At 39.2% G+C, this 20,542-nt stretch overlaps 1 long non-coding RNA gene across 1 annotated transcript in view; it reads right to left on the bottom strand.

Annotated features, from left to right (window-relative positions):
• Positions 1-20,542, bottom strand: part of LOC147016000 (uncharacterized) — a 59,515-nt gene that overhangs the window by 6,458 nt on the left and 32,515 nt on the right. The window contains exons 2-3 of the long non-coding RNA XR_015050141.1: positions 16,625-16,700; positions 11,782-11,911 (exon numbers count right to left, since the gene is read on the bottom strand). This is a non-coding gene — a long non-coding RNA (uncharacterized LOC147016000). The remainder of the gene's footprint in view (positions 1-11,781; positions 11,912-16,624; positions 16,701-20,542) is intronic.

The following is a 20,542-nucleotide window of genomic DNA, read 5'->3' as shown; positions in this document are numbered from 1 at the left end:
TAAAATTTGTGACCTATAGGTGATAAACAGACAAACAGACAGATAAAATGGCCCATAGGGCCAGGACTTGACGAAATTCATCCAGTCAAAGATACTCCCCTCCTACTATACGTCCGTGTTTCAAATTTGAAAGGAATCCGTTAAGATTTGGCAGAGATAGGAATTTTTGAAAATCGGCCCATGCTAAAAGATACGGATTTTCGCGATTTTCAGGAATTTTTCCTGACCTTGACCTTTGACCTTGACATGCCAAAAGTTATAGGGTTCTATTCTGGTGGCCAATAAGTCCATTGGTGAAGTTCCATGACATTCCGACTCGAAATGCGACCTGTAGAGCGAGATGTACACACAAACAAACAAACTCACAAACTGAACCGACCAACATACTTGACAAAATCGTAGATTTCGTCAAGTAACAAACTCACAAACTGAACCGACCAACATACTTGACAAAATCGTAGATTTCGTCAAGTAACAAAAGAGACTGACCAATATATTTGAAAAATCTTCAATTTTGCAACAGACAGCCAGACATCAGACAAATGTACCTTAATGAAATCTCCTCTCCTTTAGCGAGAGTAATCATTAGAGTTGTATCTTTTTGTAATAATATGAGCTGACGTGTTCTATCTGTCCGACTGACATTCGCCTTCACCAGAAAGTTAATTCTTCATGCAAGCACTGTATTTTTAAAATACTGTTTCTATGAAGACCACACCCTTCAGGAATGTAACCAATTAATGTGAGACAAAGCCAAACCTCTAAATTCAACTGCAAAAAACTCGACAGACCATCCTTGCTCATCCTCTACTGTAGATAAGGCCTCATAATGCAATCACTCTCTCGCGGGCTGCACCGATCCCTTCTTCCTGAGTTACACTTAAACTCAGCCAACCATTTTGTGAGTTGTATGTTATTCAAAGATCAGAAGCTGCAGTACATTGGTAGAAACTATTTATGGTGGATTAAAGAAAAAGAAAAAAAAAACATCCTGCACTCTAAATTTGCTTGTACCTTCCACTTTACATGTGCAAATTCTGGTCTTTTAATCACTTATGGTTGGCATTGACTCATTTTTAAACCTTTTGCAACAAACAAAATCATCCTCTTTGGATGTGAACAGATACTTTCTTGTTCTGTCACTATACACTCAAAGGTATGCTGAAGGTCTTCAAGCACATTGTTAAGACGAAAATGCCACCAAACAGTTCTATGACATGCTATATAGTCATAGTTTCCCAAATAAGATACAATCGTTTCGTTCTTTCACCTATTACTTTCTACAAATTATTTATGCATTCCTCCAACCTAGTAATAACCATCCTCAAGTGGGCTATTTCTTCACACTTACTGCAATCATAAGAACCCTCTGCTTCCCATATTGGTGATGTAACCCACATTGAGCAACTCTCACATTTTACGAACTCCTCTTCCTTTCTCCCTTGCTCTCCATTTATACCCTTTTTCACCCCCATACTCCCAAGGGCCCAACTGACTTAACGCTAAATTTAACACGAGGCCTTCCCCTGCTTCTTTCAATAAACTGACATAAATACACGCTAAAACTGTTATGAACACAAATACGGCTTTATAATTACAGTTCCACAGCCCTGGCACAAATCACAACAAAATATGCAAAACAACAAACAAAAAACACTTGTTTTGTTCTGGTCGAGCTTACCCTCTTGCGAACTACAGGAAGTGACATCCTCACAGTTGTTATTGGTAATTTCTTTATATTATATTATATTTGCTGGTGGGTGAAGGAGGAGATCCATCTTGCTTTAATTTTTTGAGGGCAGAGGCAAAAGAGACTAACCTGACAGTCCAGAAGCAACAACTAGAACAAGGAAGCGAGAATGAGGAAGAAGACGGAGTGCACGTACACCCGAATATCACACTGAGATTGAGAGACGAACCAAATGATTCAACACAACAGGACACGATTGGGGACATAAAAGTTGACGAAAAACACGAATAACAAAACAGAAACTAAAACGAAACAGCAAAACTAAGTAAGTGATCCGGGAAACTTAGTAGTCGGGTCAATTTATGACAAACAACCACCAAACCCACAACAAATTGCAACAAAAGGTTTCTCAGTGGTTTTCATTCCTACTGGATATACTGATCAAGAGAAAAAAATGTCTACCAAAATCTGACATCTGGAAATGGGTTAAAACAGTCATTTTCAAGATGGCCACCATCATGCTTTGAAATAACTAAAACAGCTATAACTTCTTCAATAATTGTGATAAAAACATAATTGTTGGTTCTGGTCCATGGTTTTAATGGATCAGCAACATCAGAACTTCCTGTCCAACATGGCCATCAGACACCGTGTCCCTCCTGTGATCACGTTTGATCAACCGCTGTACTGAAAAGCTGCCGAGATAATCAGTGCTGCAACAGAGAATAGCCATTTGAATGGGATCGTGCTTAGGCTGTGTACATTTCACACGTTCATAAATCTGCTTGGAGCAATAGGCACATTGACGGTGGGAACAGGACTCAAAAACATCCTGGAACTGGTGTACGGTGAAAATGCTGTAGTTCATATGATGTCCAGAAAATCTGTTCAGAGGGCATTCCGAGGCTATCTACTGGTGAGCAAGTGTCTACATTGAATTATTGTGGCATCTGTAGTGGAGGAAAATCCTGAGTTCATACTCCAAGTAGAAGAGATTGAGAAAATGTATTCATCCTTGCTAACGGGTGACATCTCTCTTGAAAGTCTTGACGAATCAGCTGCAATTGTGAAGATCACTGAAGAACTTGACAAAAAAGAAATCTGAACTTGCTGCACAATCCAAAACGAGTAAGCTGTGGCTGGGTTATCAGAAAATGCTTCATACTGCTCGGGCAATGATCAAGGCAAATCGCACTGGGTCTTGGAAGGATCACTTGCAAGCTGTTGCTGATGCATTGCCAATATTTGCAGCAGCTGGACACGACAACTACCAGAAGTCCGCTTATCTCTACGTACAAGAAATGAGTGAACTGGAGAGCAAACACCCAGATGTGTATGAGAAGTTTCAAAATGGCTTCCATGTGATCCGGCGAACAAACCAGTTTTGGGCAGGCCTCAGCTGTGATCTAGTCATCGAACAAACACTCATGAGATAACTAAAGAGCACCGGTGGCTTGACTCATGGCAGTAAGATTACAGAGGAACACCTAGCATTGTGGACAATGTCAGCCCCCATAACATCTGAGGTCAACATCGCCATGCAGGACTTCAATGATCTCACATACGCAACAAGCGAACAGCATAAAGAAGCAACTGGTGCCAGAATTGAAAGACATGCATTCGACCTCTCGAAGATAAGCACAAAGCTGAATGCATTTTCACCTTTCTCCTCTGATCTCCTCTGAGAAATATCATAAATGGTATCGTGGCAAGCGAAGACATCAACGTGCATGAATATGAAGCTGTTGGGAACAAAATGATCGAGAGAATGATTGGACAACCTGTGTTTTCCTTCTCCATCAAGAGGACAGAGAAAGCAAAGACCCTGGGAAATTCTAATGCTCTCCAGGTTGCTCCTCACAGAACCATCGACTCCAGTGTGCTATTCCAGCGATTCCTGGTGGTATCCCAGATAGGTGATTTGTCATTTGAGGACATGATGAGTTTTGAGCTCAGTCCATACCCTCCATCCCTCTTTGAGGACAACAAGATCTTGAGGAAGGCCGACAAACCTCAACTCGCTCAAGCCGTCAATGACCACTGTACCAAGGTACTGGCATGTAAAGGAGTACCTGACACCACATCTTCAGCACACCTTAAGACTGAAAGGTATGTCCTTGATGGTGGATCCTTGCTGCACAAGCTCAAGTGGAAGAAGGGAGATACATATGGCAAAATAGCAGGAGCATATGTGGACTTCACAACAAAACACTATGGGACAGCAACTGTTGTCTTTGATGGCTATGGTGCAGGCCCTTCTAAAAAGGATAACACTCAGCAGAGACGGGATCAAGCCAACAGCTATCCGACTGTGAACTTCACCGGAGAAACTGAATTTGACGGAAAGAGAGATGAATTCCTATCTGTTGGGCAGTAACGAGCAAGGTGATTACCTATTAAGGTGATCAGCTGAAGAAAGTGAGCTGCACAGTTATTCAGGCAGAAGGGGACACTGATGTGAACATTGCCAAGACAGCCGTAAACAGCACAATTCTGCATTCCACCACACTAATCGGAGAGGACACAGATTTCTTGATGCTTTTGCTCCATTATTGTATACCAGTTGGAAAACCACTATATTTCAGAACAGACAACCAGTCAAGAAGCAATCTGAAAGCATATGACATCAATCGGATGAAGCATCTTCTTGGGAATAAGTTGTGCACTCAACTATTATTCCTACACACCTTCACAGGATGTGATTCAACATCTCGTGTGTATAGCATTGGGAAAAAATCAGTCTTTCAGAAACTCGTGGAAGATGATCAAGGCCTCCAGTTGTGTGCAGATACATTCACTTCGAGAGGCGTCAGCCACGCTGAAATAAAGAAACTTGGCAGCCAAACGATGGCCGTTATATTTGGTGGGGAGAGCACAAGTTCTCTGGCAGCCATGCGTTACAAGATATTCATAAAGAAGGTCGCTGCTGCTAAGTCTTTCGTTACACCTAAATGTCTTCCCCCAACAGAATCTGCCACCAAGTTTCATTGGCTCCGAGTGTACTCCCAGGTCATGGTTTGGATGGGGATGGAGGGTGACCTCGATCCTCTGGACTGGGGCTGGGGACTTGAAGACAATGGATTTGTACCTATCATGACTGCCATGAATGCTGCACCAGACACTCTTCTGAAGATGATACACTGCAACTGCACCACAGCTTGTGACACACCCTGTTGCAGCTGCAGAAAGAATGGGCTTCCGTGTACGTATGCACGTGGATCATGCCAAGTGACGTTTTGTGACAATCCACTAAATCAAGCCTCTGAGGAACTAGAGGACAGTGATGAGGACTGAAAATGTAATCTAAACTGCTATTATGTAATGTTCACAAATAAATGTTTCAGTGGCACCAGGTGTTCAGTGATTTTGGTTCAGATGGAAAATTTATTGATTTTTGCACTCTTGAATTTTGCCGCCATCTTTGATTTCATGTTAAATACTGATAAGATCTAAATTTTATTGACACCAGAGGATTGCTGATCCATTAAAACCATGGACCAGAACCAACAATTATGTTTTTATCACAATTATTGAAGAAGTAATAGCTGTTTTAGTTATTTCAAAGCCCGGTGGTGGCCATCTTGAAAATGACTGTTTTAACCCATTTCCGAATGTAAGATTTTGGTAGACTTTTTTTCTGTTGATCAGTATATCCAGTAGGAATGAAAACCACTGAAAAACCTTTTGTTGCAATTTGTTGTGGATCAAGTGGTATGTTGACCCAACTATAGCTTTGGAAGAACTGGAATGAGAGCTCGCCACCCAGCCGTCCACGTGCACCGATCCTCAAACCAGAAGTGATAATGATCCCCAAACCGGAAATGAGTTGATGAATGTGAATAACACAGTGGAGCATATTAGAATATGATGAGAATTAAATTGTACTAATTTTCAAAAATGGTCTTCAAGGTTTACTCATTGACCTTGAGGTACGTAGGTAAAGGAAATTGAAATGAAATTTAGTTGAAATCAGCAATGAGGATCCTGTGGCATTTTCATTCATATGGCTGCAGAAAAACAATGCATCATTGCTCAACAACTCCCATCTGGATTATCATTAAAAGGCTACATTGCAAGGAGTTTCAATTTGCATGTATCGTTTTTTAACTTCCATCGACTTTTTTTTTTTTGCTTCAATCACTGCTTCCATTTTTTAAAAATATGTTTTTTCTGCTGTGTGTATCTTGATTTCCAGAATGGTTCATTATTTACTCTTAAAAATATATATATTTTGTAATTTTTGGTTTTTTTCTACACTGGACATAAAACAAGACTGCAAATTCACAGGAAATATCACAGCTTGTGTGGAGAGTGATGAAACAATTATGGAAATGAACATTAAATGAAAACAAACAAACAAATTCAGGCTCCATAACATCCACATCTGGTCGTCACAGCTTGAAGCCTATCACAGTTCGATTGCAAGAGAAAGGTTACTTTTTCAGTTTAATTATCTATTAATGCTTTTCTGTCATGTTCCAGGTTATACGTTCTCATTCTTGTACGATATACTGCACAGGGTGTCGATAAAGTCCTTGCACAACTTTTGACTTTCATAACTTTGGATGTACTGCACACATGGTAGAAACAAAGTATAAATGGTGCATGAAAGCATAATCCATTAATAATTTTCAAAATACAGTTAAGAATCTTAGGCTTCAACATAACCGCCATCTTTTGTAATACATCGCTCAATCCTATTTTTAAACTTGTTGAAAACATTCTCCAGGTGCTCCTGAGTAATTCCATGAATTGCATCTGTGATTGTAGCTCTCGTTTCATCCAAAGAATGTGGTTTTGATGAGTAAATAACAGTTTTACATGGCCATGTAGAATGTCGTTCAATGGGGATAGGTCAGGCGAACGAGGTTTCCAAGCAATTGGTAAACGTCTACCGATCCATTTCTCTGGGAAGACATCATTTAAGTACTGTCACACATTTGAACCACAGTGGTTGGGAGCCTAGTCTAGCTGGTACAAGGTGATATGTGAAAGATTTAATTTTCGCATATTCTGGAACAAAAAAATAATAATTCTGCAACATTGTAAAGTAACATTCACCATTCATTGTTGCGTCTTCCCCCCCCCCCCCCCACACAAAAAATGAACCAATGATGGGTAACTCCCTGAGAGAACACCAGACATTGATTTTCGGTGAGTTTCTTGTTGCCAGGGTTCCTGTTGTTTTTCCGTCTCTAAATGTGATAATTGTCGTGGTTGACTTGACCACTGATGAAGAAGTTGCCTCATCAGAAAACCTCAATTATCAAAAAAAAAAATGGGGAATTGTGGATTCAACAACAGCAATAACAAAAACATTAATTACAACATCAACAAAACTTGATGAATTATGCTTTCATATGCCATTTATAGTTTGTTTATCACGTGAACATCAGAGTTATAAAAGTTCAAATTTGCACAAGGACTTCTTGGAGTGTGTGTGTGTGTGTGTGTGTGTGTGTGTGTGTGTGTGTGTGTGTGTGTGTGTGTGTGTGTGTGTGTGTGTGTGTGTGTGTATGCACACACATAGATAAACGAGTGGGATGTGTTTACACATTGTGTAAGGATATGAATCGTGCTTCCCCATTGTCTCGGGTCGCTCACCTGCATTTGATTTTTCATTTATTTATTTTCATATATTTTTTAATTTATTTCTATTTTCATTTACAGATACTTTTCGATGGTTCTGTGATTGTTGCTAGTGTATCGGCTTCGATGCCAGTTAGCACAAAAAATACGATGCTTCCCCGTTGTCTCGGATCATTCACCAGCACTTTTTAAAAATATATTTTTTTTCATTTTTTCCCCAATTTATTTATATTTTCATTTATTGATACTGTCCGATGATTCTATAAATTTTTCTGGTGTACCAGCTTCGATGTCCATCGGCTTGCAAAATTTCAGCTTTCTTTGTCACCCAGAAGGTACCGATCTTTAATATCAGTCAGTGAGTCAGTGAATCGAAAGAGCTATATATGTATGTATGTGTATATATATATATATATATATATATATATATATATATATATATATATATATATATATATATATATATATATATATATATATATATATATATATATATATATATATATATATATATATATATATATATATATCACAGCGACAGCGGTTTCATGCTTGGGAGTCTCGTTGGTATGCATTTTTGTCTGCACTGTCACTGATGATTTGCCAATCAGCAATGAAAAAGATTCGACATCTGAGTGGGTGTGGAGCATTGGGATTCTCCTGTATGTATGTATGATTTGTGAAAGTCTTTACAGCTGTGGTGGAACTCTGGGAAGGGTTTGAAATAGCAAAGGACTTACCTTGGTAGCCTTTTTTTCAATGCTTTATGCAGCTTCTTCGGCAAGAATAGCATGGGAGGAGTCGATTTATTTGTATAATCCTAGCCACCTGGGTTAAATGATTAGGTGAGAGCTACTTGGTTATTCTCTCCATTCACAGGTGGTGGGCTTGGGATAATGGTAAGGGTCCTAGGATCTTGAGTTCAAATCCCACTCGACTGTTGAATTAATACCAGGTGGGGTTGACTCTGCCTGTCATCCTTCTGAGTTTGGCAAAATGAGTACCAGTTTGCTGGTATCCTGCTTCAGAGTGGTGACCTGTCTAGGATTGTGCCCAATAGCCAAGGAGACTGCTTAGGCAGCACAAATGCTCTGCACAGAGTACGGTCCCAATGGATCGATGGATGGATTTAAAGGATGTTGTAAAAGATACAAATTCAACAATAGTCTACATATTTAACTTCATTTTATGAGAAATCTCAAAAAAGTTGTACACCTAAAGTAAGAACCTTTATAACCTGTAAGCAATTGACTGATTCTTCTGACTGCCCTGATCATCAATTGAGCTCTGTTCTTCATAAAGATTTCAACCGTTTCAGTCTAGAACCCCTCCAAATAGTGGGTGCACAACTTCGGGTATGGGTCCACATCAATATGACCTTAGTTATGTCAATAAAAACAGTCACCCCAACAATGCAACCTCACTTTCAAACTCTCTACCCACAGCTTTATCTATAGATGTTTACCTTCCTTGGTAAAGAGTTTCATGTATTATCATATATTCACAATCCTCCAGTATAAAACAATGCATGTGATATCCTACATACATAACAATATGACCACATACGTATGTCTTCCCAATGAATTTATTCAATTTTGAAATTTACACATACACACCTTCCCTTGAACAGTGCCCAACAGATCCCTTTTGCTTAGGGCCCTGTCACACCTTGATGTTTTAGCCAGCGTATGGCAACGTATCAAAATTGATCTAAAACGCAGGCGTACGCTGAACTATTGATGTTTTTTTCAGTTTTGGGCGTATTCATAACGAGTTGGACGAATGCATAACATATTAGTAACGTACACAGAACGTTTCGATAACTTATAGATAACTTAAACCAACGAATGCTTAGCGTGTTGTCGGCGTTCACAACCTATGCCCAACGATAGTCTAACTTATGCATAGCGCGGCAGCGTATTGCCAACGATCACGTGGCGTAGCCTATTAATAGGCTGCCGCTGAACTATTTAAATCATAACCGCACTAGAAATCGAAGTGTCAAGGCCCTGTCACACCTTGACAATTTAGCCAGCATATGCCGACGTATGAAAAATTTGTCTAAAACGCTGGCACACGTCGAATACGTTATGGGTAAGTTTTGTATACGTTAAGAGCACGCTGAAGCACGCTGGCATACATCGTAGTACGCCGAGCTCGTCAACAACTTTTAAGCATGCTCAAAATTTTCCGATGTGCTTGGCGTATGACTCACACGTTCCGCATACGCTGGCCATAAGTTGTAGGCACGTTATGCGATCGTTGACACACGTCGACACACTTTACTTGTAAGTTACTCACAAGTCGAAACACGTCGAGGTAATGTTTAGCGTACCCAAAACTTATTTCTAACCTATGAGTAACGTGCTTTGAACCTATGTGTAACGTATCTACAACGCATATTGACGTATGTAAACGTATTTGACTGATGTCTTCTGGACGACCACAGAACTTACTGAACATTTTTCTAACTTACAGCTGCCGTATAATCGTGTATTAGTAGCGTTTAGGGGAATTGGTATATAAAATGGGCTTCACAGGAGGAACCCGTCAGTGTTTCAGACTCCATGTTGAGTAGATGTCCATGTCAGTAGTATCAGTAGTAGTAGTAGGTGAGCATGTCACTAGTAGTAGTAGTAGTAGTAGTAGTAGTAGTAGTAGTAGTAGTAGTAGTAGTAGTGGTAGTAGTAGGTGCATGTCAGTAGTAGTAAGTGAGCGTGATGGGGAGGTTGTGGGTGATGATGGATCCTCCTTGCCTCTGCGTCCACGGCCAAGGACAGGAGACTTCTTTGCAGCATTCTTAGAAGTTTTCATCGGCATTTTTTTTAATGTTTTTCTACGCTGAACTATTGATGTTTTTTTTCAGTTTTGGGTGTATTCATAACGAGTTGGACATATGCATAACGTATTAGTGATGTACACAGAACGTTTCGATAACTTATAGATAACTTATACCAATGAATGCTTAGCGTGTTGTCTGCGTTCACAACGTATGCCCAACGATAGGCTAACGTATGCATAGCGTGCGGCAGCGTATCGCCGACGATCACGTGGCGTAGGCTATTAATAGGCTGCCGCTCAACGATGTAAATCGCTGCCGCTCGACGATTTTAATCATAACCAAGCTCGACATCGAAGTGTCAACATCATCGTCATGCTGAAGAAAACTTCGAAGAATGCTGCCAAGAAGTCTCCTGGCTGTGGCCGTGGACACGGACGCAAGGAGGATCCATCATCACCCACACCCTCCCCATCACGCTCACCTACTACTCCTGACATGGGCCTACTACTGCTACGACTGACACGCTCACCTACTACTACTACTGATACTACTGACATGGACATCTACTCAACGTGGAGTCTGAAACACTGACGGGTTCCTCCTGTGAAGCCCATTTTTATATACCAATTCCCTTAAACGCTGCCAATACGCCATTATACGGTAGCTGTAAGTTAGAAACACATTCAGTAAGTTCTGTGGTCGTCCGGAAGACGTCAATCAAATACGTCTACATACATCAATATGCGTTGGAGATACGTTACACATAGGTTCAAAGCACGTTACTCATAGGTTATAAATAAGTTTCGGGTACGCTAAACATTACCTCGACGTGTTTCGACTTATAAGTAACTTACAAGTAACGTGTGTCGACGTGTGTCAACGATCGCATAACGTGCCTACAACTTATGGCCAGCGTATGCGGAACATATGAGTCATACGCCAAGCACGTCGGAAAATTTTGAGCATGCTTAAAATTTGTCGACGAGCTCATCGTACTACGACGTATGCCAGCCTGCTTCAGCGTGCTCTTAACGTATACCAAACTTACCCATGACGTATTCGACGTACGCCAGTGTTTTAGACAAATTTTTCATACGTCGGCATACGCTGGCTAAAACGTCAAGGTGTGACAGGGCCTTTACCACTGAATCGAGTTATAATTCAAATCCAGAAACTGTCATTGTAACGGATTTCCACGTGATCTACTGCACCCCATAGCAACCACTGACAATGTTTTGCATTGTGTTTATTTGAATGCTTTATCAATAATGTTTTCATAGTTTATTTTATAGTTATTAAATTCCACTTGGTGGTTTTTGGTGACCTTAAAAATACTTGTCTGCTGGTTGTAGCTCCCTCTGTATTAGCATACGTCTGACCAGCTGTTTTAATCTGTTGATAAGTTTGGACTTGTGTGTAGTTGCTCATTGTCCAAATTATTTCACCTGAAACTTACCATAGAAGAGCTTTCCAGGAATGTTGCTCTTCAAGAAAAGTGTTGGTGCAATGTGGAATGGAAAAGCATCTCATTTATCAAACACATTGGTATAAAATATGCATCATTATTGATATTGATTTGTAATTTTAAAAGACTGAAGTGCAAGTATGGATTTCCTTTTTAGTTCTCACTCTTTTGGATAGATGTCATTGTGAAACCAATGAAATAAACACCATATCAAATCCCAGCAAATCAACAATGAATCTAAAGATGTTTCTGCACCTTCTTGCAGATGTTAGTTTAGTTCGACTCATTTTCTGGACTCAATCAGACTCGTACATATGCAGGAAAAATTTGCAAAGAAAGGTGCAGATCTGAACATATGGGTATCCACGCTGTCTGCTGGAATATCCTGTCGACAAAATGTTCAAAACGAAATTCAAGATCAACATATCAAATGTTCAAGGAATATCTCATCAAACAAGCCATTGTTCAAGTGAAATCCAATAAGACCTTAAAGTATGTTCAATGAAACCACACACACACACACACACACACACACACACACACACACACACACACACACACACACACACACACACACACACACACACACACACACACACACACACACACACACACACACACACACATCCCGCATATGGAGAGAACCAACAACACACACACACCATTTGATTGAGTGTTCACCATGAGGGCTGCAGCAATAATCGAAATGCAATGAATTACAATAAAGGATGCTTGAAGAAAAATCTAGGATTGTTTAAAATTTTGTTTTCCTTTTTTTGCGATTATATAATTTGCATTTCAGAATGCAAATCATGTAATTATCCTGTTGCTAATGTGCATAATCTGCTCAATAGCACATACGTTTAACCGCTGCCAATGACAGATGTAAATTGGTCTTTTCTTGACAGCTTGCACTTTGCTACGCATTGATTAGTTTGCACTTTGCTGTTGGGGCAATGAAATTAACAGAAAAAGTTATCATAATTATTTTTATTACCATTTCATATGGTATGTGCTGCATTACTTGTATTACAAATCAGCAAAATAACGATTGCGGTGCGATCATGATCGAATTAGAGTTTATATTCAGTGAAGTGGACTATAGGTTGTCAGATCAAGTATTGCATCATCACATCACTGGATGTCATAATCGGCTTTCAAAATTAACAAGATGAATACACGAAATATTATGATCTCACAAAGATAGCTTTTAATGCAACAGTCATAATTTATAACAGATCTGTCAGTTAAGTCTGAGGGATTTGGTACTGCGCCTTTGCAAGGAATTGAGGAGCAACTCGTATCATTATGAATTTATCATACATACAATCAGTGATTTCTGATTTAAAAATATTCCTCAGTAATTAATATGACATTAAAGAAGACTTGTAAAAAAAAACTACAAGACAAAATTCTGGTGCAAAATATATTTTAAAAAATTGCCAAAGCGATACAAAAACGTGATTTCATGTAAGCAAAAATAAAAAAGAAACCAGAAATGCTTCACTTATTATAAGCAGCATCATTTTTGTGATTTAACATCACAGAAAACCGCAGCTGATCAAAGCTGGAATTACAGTAGCTTTGACTGCTAGCTTAAGACTAGGTCATGTGAGAGTTAGCATGCGTGTGGGATCTCGGAACAGTCCCGGAGGTCCAAATTCGTTTTTCAAAGAATGATGCACTGTCGCCCCAAAGGGCCAAAATAAATGATCACTGTAATCAAATCACAAGGGTTAGTCGAGCAATATAGCCCTTACAAAATTGTGAACATTAATTTACTTGTATGAGTTAAAAGTCACACCTTGGAAGTGGACAGAAGAAAGATCGAAGTGAAAAACTAAAAAAAAAAAAGATTTAACTACACATGTATTTCCAATCTCAATTCCTGAGTAATCTTATTCAATTATTCATTAAAACTTATAACACATGAATGCTAATGTCAACATGAAATCCAAAATGGTGACACAGATCTGCACATATTATTCTGCTTATAAATCCTTCACCCCAATTGAGTAAGTAATCATGAAAGAGAACTTTACTCTAAAGCCTGCTGCACACGATAAAGCCGACACAATGCAACGAGACCATCAGCGACAGCTCAGTCTGTGAAAATCTTTGATAATAATGCAATGTGCAACAAATGACGATAGTTGCAAACGAGGTTTTCAGGTGCATCAGCGATCGTCGTAAATATTTAACATGTTCAACTTTTACAGCGACTTGTTGGCAACAGTCCATCATCATGTAGTGTGTGGCTGTCTCTGACGATTGCCGACGTGGTGCAATATATTGACCAATTTAAATTCAGCTTTTTTTATACATGGTCTCGGCTCGTGGAATAGCTAGGACACAGAACAGAACAGGACATGACATAACAAAGGGAATACCAGGAGAAAGGGGAAAAGCCAATAGCAGGATGGAGAGGAGAAGGTAAATGGACAAACAAGGGATACAGGTAACAATGTGGATTATGGGAGAATGCAAACAGTGGACATGATGATTACATAAGCAAAATTTTGGGAATAAGCAAAAAAGTAAATGAGTGGAGGTGAATAGTGGTTCTGGATGTAGGCAGTATCACTAGGAGGAGGTTGCTGGTGGACCGTGTGCATCCTGCAGATTTTGGGAGGAGGGGACACAGCAGCACAAAGGCAGAGGGTGCATGACCAGAAATGAGGCAGAAGAAGACACAGAGACCACTGACCTGTCAGTGATGGCGAAGCGATAGGCCCATAGACTCAGCTTCATCGTGAGAGATTCCAATGATCTTGAAAGCCATGGTTTCCATGGCATCAAGCTAACCAAGATGTGGGGCAGGGGAGCCAGTTCAGAGGGAAGAGCAGTACTCAATCAAGGTGCAGGTGAAAGCCTTGTAGGTGGATAGGAGCTCACTTGTTCCAAGAAAGGACTTTGCATGATGGAGGATGCCCAGTCGGCAACTGGCTTTGTATTTGAAGCCCAACTTTGAAATGTGGCTTGACCAAGAGAGATCATGGCTGAGTGAGACTTTGAGTGACTGAACAACTTTCAGATTGTTGTTGAGAAAGTAGATGGAAGGATTTGCAGTATGGTGCTTTCGGAGAGAGAAAGTGAGTGTGAGATTTCTCAGGATTGAAAGCCATGTTCCATGTGTTTGATCAATTTGTGATTTTGTCAAGGACTGAGGAGAGAGAAGAGGCTGCTGTCTGTCTGTCAGTCAGAAGGATTAGGAATGTCACGGCAGAGGGTAAAATCATCAGCAAAGAGATAAAGAGGATTTTCCAGTCAGTGAGATTATTGATGAGGATGAGGAATAAGATGGGGCCTAGAACACTGCCTTTGGATTCTCCAGCCTTGACAGGTAGAGGAAAAGAAAGGGTTCCATTGAGAGCAGATTTCAGTGACTTCTGGCTGTAGCATCAATATGGTAGACTTTTAGTTTGAAAATAAAGTACCAGCTCGTAGATTTGTAGCAGGATCAGGCCTGCCTGTATGACTATATATGCCTGGTGTTGGCTTAATGGTTAGAGTGGTGGGCTTGGGATGCTTGGGTCCTGAGTTCAAATCCTGCTTGGTTGTTGAATTAATACCAGGTGGGGTTGACTCAGCCTGTCATCCTTCTGAGGCCAGCAAAAAAAAGAGTGCCAGCTTGCTGGTATCCTGTGTCGGAGTGGCAACTCATCCAGGATTGTGCCCAATAGCCCAGGAGACTGCTTAGGCAGCACCAACACTCTGCACAGAGTATGGTCTCAATGTATGTATGTATGTATGTATGACTATATAGGCTACAAGTGGAGACCATTTATCGTTCAGTTCCATTCGGAGGTCAGAATGTTTACAATGTTAACAATCGTAATCAGAGAACAGGATAATATTGAGCATATATTGGAAGTTTATGTCTCAATTTCTGCTAGTTTATAAGTTGTATAGGCTTTGAGGTCAGACTATTTTGTCTAGTGTGAGTAGGGAGTACTAATTCTGAATCTCGACCAATCAGAGTGCTTGCCTGTGTGATCACATGACATGTAACATGGCAGTGCTCCTGTTACAATAATGAGTTTGTCATGTCGACAATAAAATTGTCTTTAAAGGTTATTTATACACTGCAAAGCAATTAAAAGTAGACTTGTGCACTCATTTACTCCATTGATATGAACCACGTTTCATGAATGTTTGAATAAGTGATTCAAATTAGATGACGATTTGCCAGGTTATTGCGAGGAATCAGTCATAAACATAAACAAAATCAAAATCTCTTGTACTGGGCATGAATATTCGTCATTTGACAGGTTCATTTCAGCTACTCTTCATTGCACAATATAATATAACATGTAGCAGTACATTAGAAGTACACCACCTCCATGCCAAATATACTGTATAAATATCAAATCCTCCAGTGTGACATCGCTGGGGCGCCCGGCAATGCCACCTTGCAGCACATGGAGTTGGAATTTGGAGGGAGCGGTGTACAATTATTAATTGATTAATTGCATAATTAAAATAAATAAATAATCATAACATAAATAATTTCTCAATCAATTGCCGAATAGCATACCTAAACCACCATTGTTTCATCCAAATCTGTAACTTTTTGAAAATTAAGTAATTCATCGAAAAATGAATAATTAATCGATTAATTGATTAATCAATAAATCAAAAGTACCCTTTATAGCCAAATCACTTGGTCACTCTCATGTCCAAATATCAGCTACCGAGCTCAAAATAAACCTGAGATATTGCCAGGATGAGAAATAAAATAAATGTCATGAATAAATCGGTCATAATTAAATAATTAATCAATTAATTGATTAATGAAAAAAAATAACCTTTTTGCCAAAGCACATCTTCACTTTTATCCCCAAATTTCAGCTTCCAAGCTCAAAGGATGACTGAGATATCATCTGGACAAGCAAGAAAGAAAATAATTGATTAATCAATAAATCAAAAATAGTCTTGAAAGCCAAATCACTTGGTCATTGCCCTGTCCAAATATCAGCGTCTGAGCTCAAAAGGTGCCTGAGATATTGCCAGGATAAGAAATAAAATAAGTAATGATTAAATCGACAATAATTACGTCATTAATAAATTAATTGATTAAGCAAAAAATAAAAGATACCGTTTTCGCCAAAGCACATCTTCACTTTTGTCCCAAAATTTCAGCTTCCGAGGTCAAAGGATAGCTGGGATATCACCTGGACAAACAAACAAGAAAATGAAAAATCAGTCATGGAGTGACAACTTGGCAAAACAGTACAAAGTAGAATGGCACTTGGTAGAGAGCATACCTCTGCCAGGTGTAACAGTTCACGCTTTGTATCCCACTGATGAGCTGGATCCGAACCAAAATCCAATCCGCTTGTTCTTGTCACCTATTCAACTCATCCACCTTGTTTTGTCATAACTTGTCCACAACTTTTTGAGATATCGTCTTATATTTAGTTTTTGGCGCTACCTATCAATTTTAGAAAGTGGGCCTGTGTTGACCTTTTGACCTTAAAATTAATTGGTAGTTGAATTCAGTGACATGACATTAAAATGATCTTCAAATTTCAAGTCAATTGGATGAAAATTGAGGATTTTAGAAAATTTGGCCCAAATTGGCCTTTTGGCTTATTTTGACATTTTGGCCGATGTTTATCTCAAAATTAATAAGTGGTTGCTTTTGGTGATCTGATATGCAAATGCTCTTCAAATTTTAAGTCAATCCGATGAAAATTGAGGATTTTAGAAATTCGGCCTATGTTGACCTTTTGATCTATGTTGACCTCAAAATGAATAGATGGTTGAGTTGAGCGACGTCATATGCACATGGTCTTCAGATTTCAAGTCAATCGGATGAAAATTGAGGATTTTAGAAAATCTGGCCCAATTTGGCCTAAATTGGCCTTTTGGCCTAAGTTGATCTCAAAAGTAATAGGTAGTTGAATTCACTGACCTCATTTGCAAATGGTCTTCAAATTTCAAGTCAATCGAATGAAAATTGACAATTTTAGAAATAATTTTAAAATTTGGCCTATTTTGGGTTGAGATTATGGCCTATGTTGACCTTTTTACCTATGATAACCTCAAAAGTAATAGGTGGTTGAATTCACTGACCTGAAATGTAAATCCTGTTCAAATTTCAAGTCAATCAGATGAAATCTGAGGATTTTAGAAAACTTGGCTCAAATTAGCCTCTTGGCCTACGTAGACCTTTTCAGTCCACTAAATTATACGAAACTTCAATAAGGGACCGTCGCAGTGTCGGAGCTATTAATCTCTGAAAATTTCAGTGTGATCGGTTGAGCGGTTTGGGTTGGAGGTGAGCGGACACACACACACACACACACACACACACACACACACACACACACACACACACACACACACACACACACACACACACACACACACACACACACACACACACACACACACACACGCGATCAACATACTTGTCAATAAAAATGCTATATATGTATATATATATATATATATATATATATATATATATATATATATATATACACATACATACACATACATACATATATATATATATATATATATATATATATATATATATATATATATATATGTATATACATATACAAGTATATATATTGCCAAGTAACAAACAAACAAACAAAGCGAAAACTCAGTACTCCCGTCCTTCGGCTCCCGGCGATGACGTCATGCATCACCTGCATATGGCATTGGAAATTATCAGTGTACAATATAATATAACATGAGTTCCCTTGCAAAGACCTTCAATTCAGGAGGAAGCCATTGGACCATCAAAGCCTGTGCATTGGTTGCCAACTTATGATTGTTTGTTCCTGCTCTATCCTCTTGAAATGGTGAACATCAGGCAAGGAAGTAGCAAGTACCATTTTAATGTCTGATATGACTTAGCCAGCGATGGCTTACAACTTCCAACCTCCGACTCAGAGCTGATTCTCTAACCATCACATCACCGAATCTTGTTCAAATAATCTAGGGCTTTCTAGGTCATTGTGCATCAGTAGATGAGATCATTGACTTCAAGTCTAATTTGGCAAAACCTATTGTCTTGGAAGGACAGAATAGCATTCCCCAGGGATTTGCTCAGAACATGCTCACTATTCTTGTTTGGACAATATTGATTTTGGGGAAGAGGCCCTATGCGGGCGAGGTACGACCTACCATACCAAAAGTAACATGATTCAAGCTCGTATTACAGAGTCTGATTTTCTGTCTAGAAGGGAATTGCTAAAGAAGGACGCCCAGTCTTAGAAACCTTATTTTGGTCAGATTGAAGAGTATCATCTTCAAACAGGCAGGGACCTCTCCACATTTCTCATGAAGCCAATGATTCCACTTTCATGACGGCTGCCATGGCAAGCCTTTAAAGAAAGCCCTTGCCATCGAGGAGGCATATGCTATAACAAACATAATCGGTGAAACATTCACCTCAATTCTTGGGTGGACTGAATTTCGCTCCATTCCAAGAGGTTGAGACGTTAAAGAAATCTCCCAATCATTACCTGCCAGTAATTTAATCCCTGCCAACGAAAATGTCAACTGTGAAAGAAATCCTGAACAAAAGTTGAGAGACAGCCGATCAATTGGATTTGTCACATGTGGTGCTTGTTATTTATCAGGCATTTTATTCTGAGGTCCAGCAGATCAGATGGAAAGATGAGGTCCTAACCGATTGATTCATTGTAAGGCTACTGGAATTTCATACCTGCATGGCCTTTCTTGCTCTAATAGGAAAGTGATTCGCTGATGCCAGTATAAAGTATATTCTGATTAAATCAGAGGGTCATAGCTGAGGGGTCCATCAATGGTGTGGTAAATGGTCATCACGATAACAGAAGCAAATAATGTCTTCTGCCTTGCAACATATGTGAGCAAAGGATACTTTAAAGGATGCTTTGAGCATTAGCATCTTTGAGCATCCTTTAAAGGATGTTAGCAAGCTGCGATATGTTGGCAATCAATACAACCCATGATCAACCCCCCATCCCCTAATGGGCATGGATGGACAGTATGAAACAACGAACTGTCCAGCACATGGGTGACAATGGCCCCAGCTCGACAGTGTGTCCTCAAAGTAGTTAATTACCCCCTCCCCCCCCCCCCCCCGTGTGTGTGAAGCGAAAAGCGGGGTTAAACAATTGGGTCACTTTATCTGTCTGTCTGCCTCTCTATCCATAAAAGTCAGTTTATGATGAAGGAACAACTTGATTTCAAGTAAATGTTATATTTTGAACACAAATCAGAAAATGAATCTGTAATTTAGCAGAACATTGGCTCTGAATTAGTCCCGATTGCAAGATAGTTTATTTTACTCTGTATGTCTGTCTGACAGTCAAACAAAATTGAAAATCATTCCAAGCAGGAAACTTACTGTTTTTGAGGATGTCATAAAGGACACAAACAAGTCCAGATAACTAATGTAATATGTCAAATAAGGTAGTGAAAAAGATGCTGCATCAATGGTGGTAAACTTCTGAAAAGATTTTCTTTCTACAATCTTTAAAATCTTTCTTTTATTTCAATTGATTTATATACTTGAACACTGTAGAACACAAGTTGCCTAATTGGCATTTTAAAAACCTTTCGTTTAGCAGTACTTGGACAAAATATAATGGCATTTTACGTCATCTCAACCAATCAAATTTGATACTCGCAGATTTTGGCAATCTGGATACCAAAATATTACTGCACACTTCCAAGATCGATCTTAATAGGCTTTTGTGAAGTGTGACGAGTCTGGTGGGAAATGAAAATGAAATGGCTTTGTGTATATATATATATATATATATATATATATATATATATATATATATATATATATATATATATATATATATATATATATATATATATATATATATATATATATATATATATATATATATATATATATATATATTTGTACATCCTCCTGGTGTTGGCGCAGTGGTGAGGGCAGCGGCTTGGGATCCAAGAGGTCCTGAGTTCAAGCCCCGTTGAGCCACTGAATTAATACACCAGGGGGTTGACTCAGCCTGTCATCCTTCCGAGG

This window comes from Eptatretus burgeri, chromosome 12 (assembly GCF_056783735.1).
Source record: "Eptatretus burgeri isolate ZD-2024b chromosome 12, Ebu_testis_v1, whole genome shotgun sequence".
In the NCBI taxonomy this organism is placed as follows: domain Eukaryota; kingdom Metazoa; phylum Chordata; class Myxini; order Myxiniformes; family Myxinidae; genus Eptatretus; species Eptatretus burgeri.
This window is presented reverse-complemented; position numbering and strand designations above follow the sequence as displayed.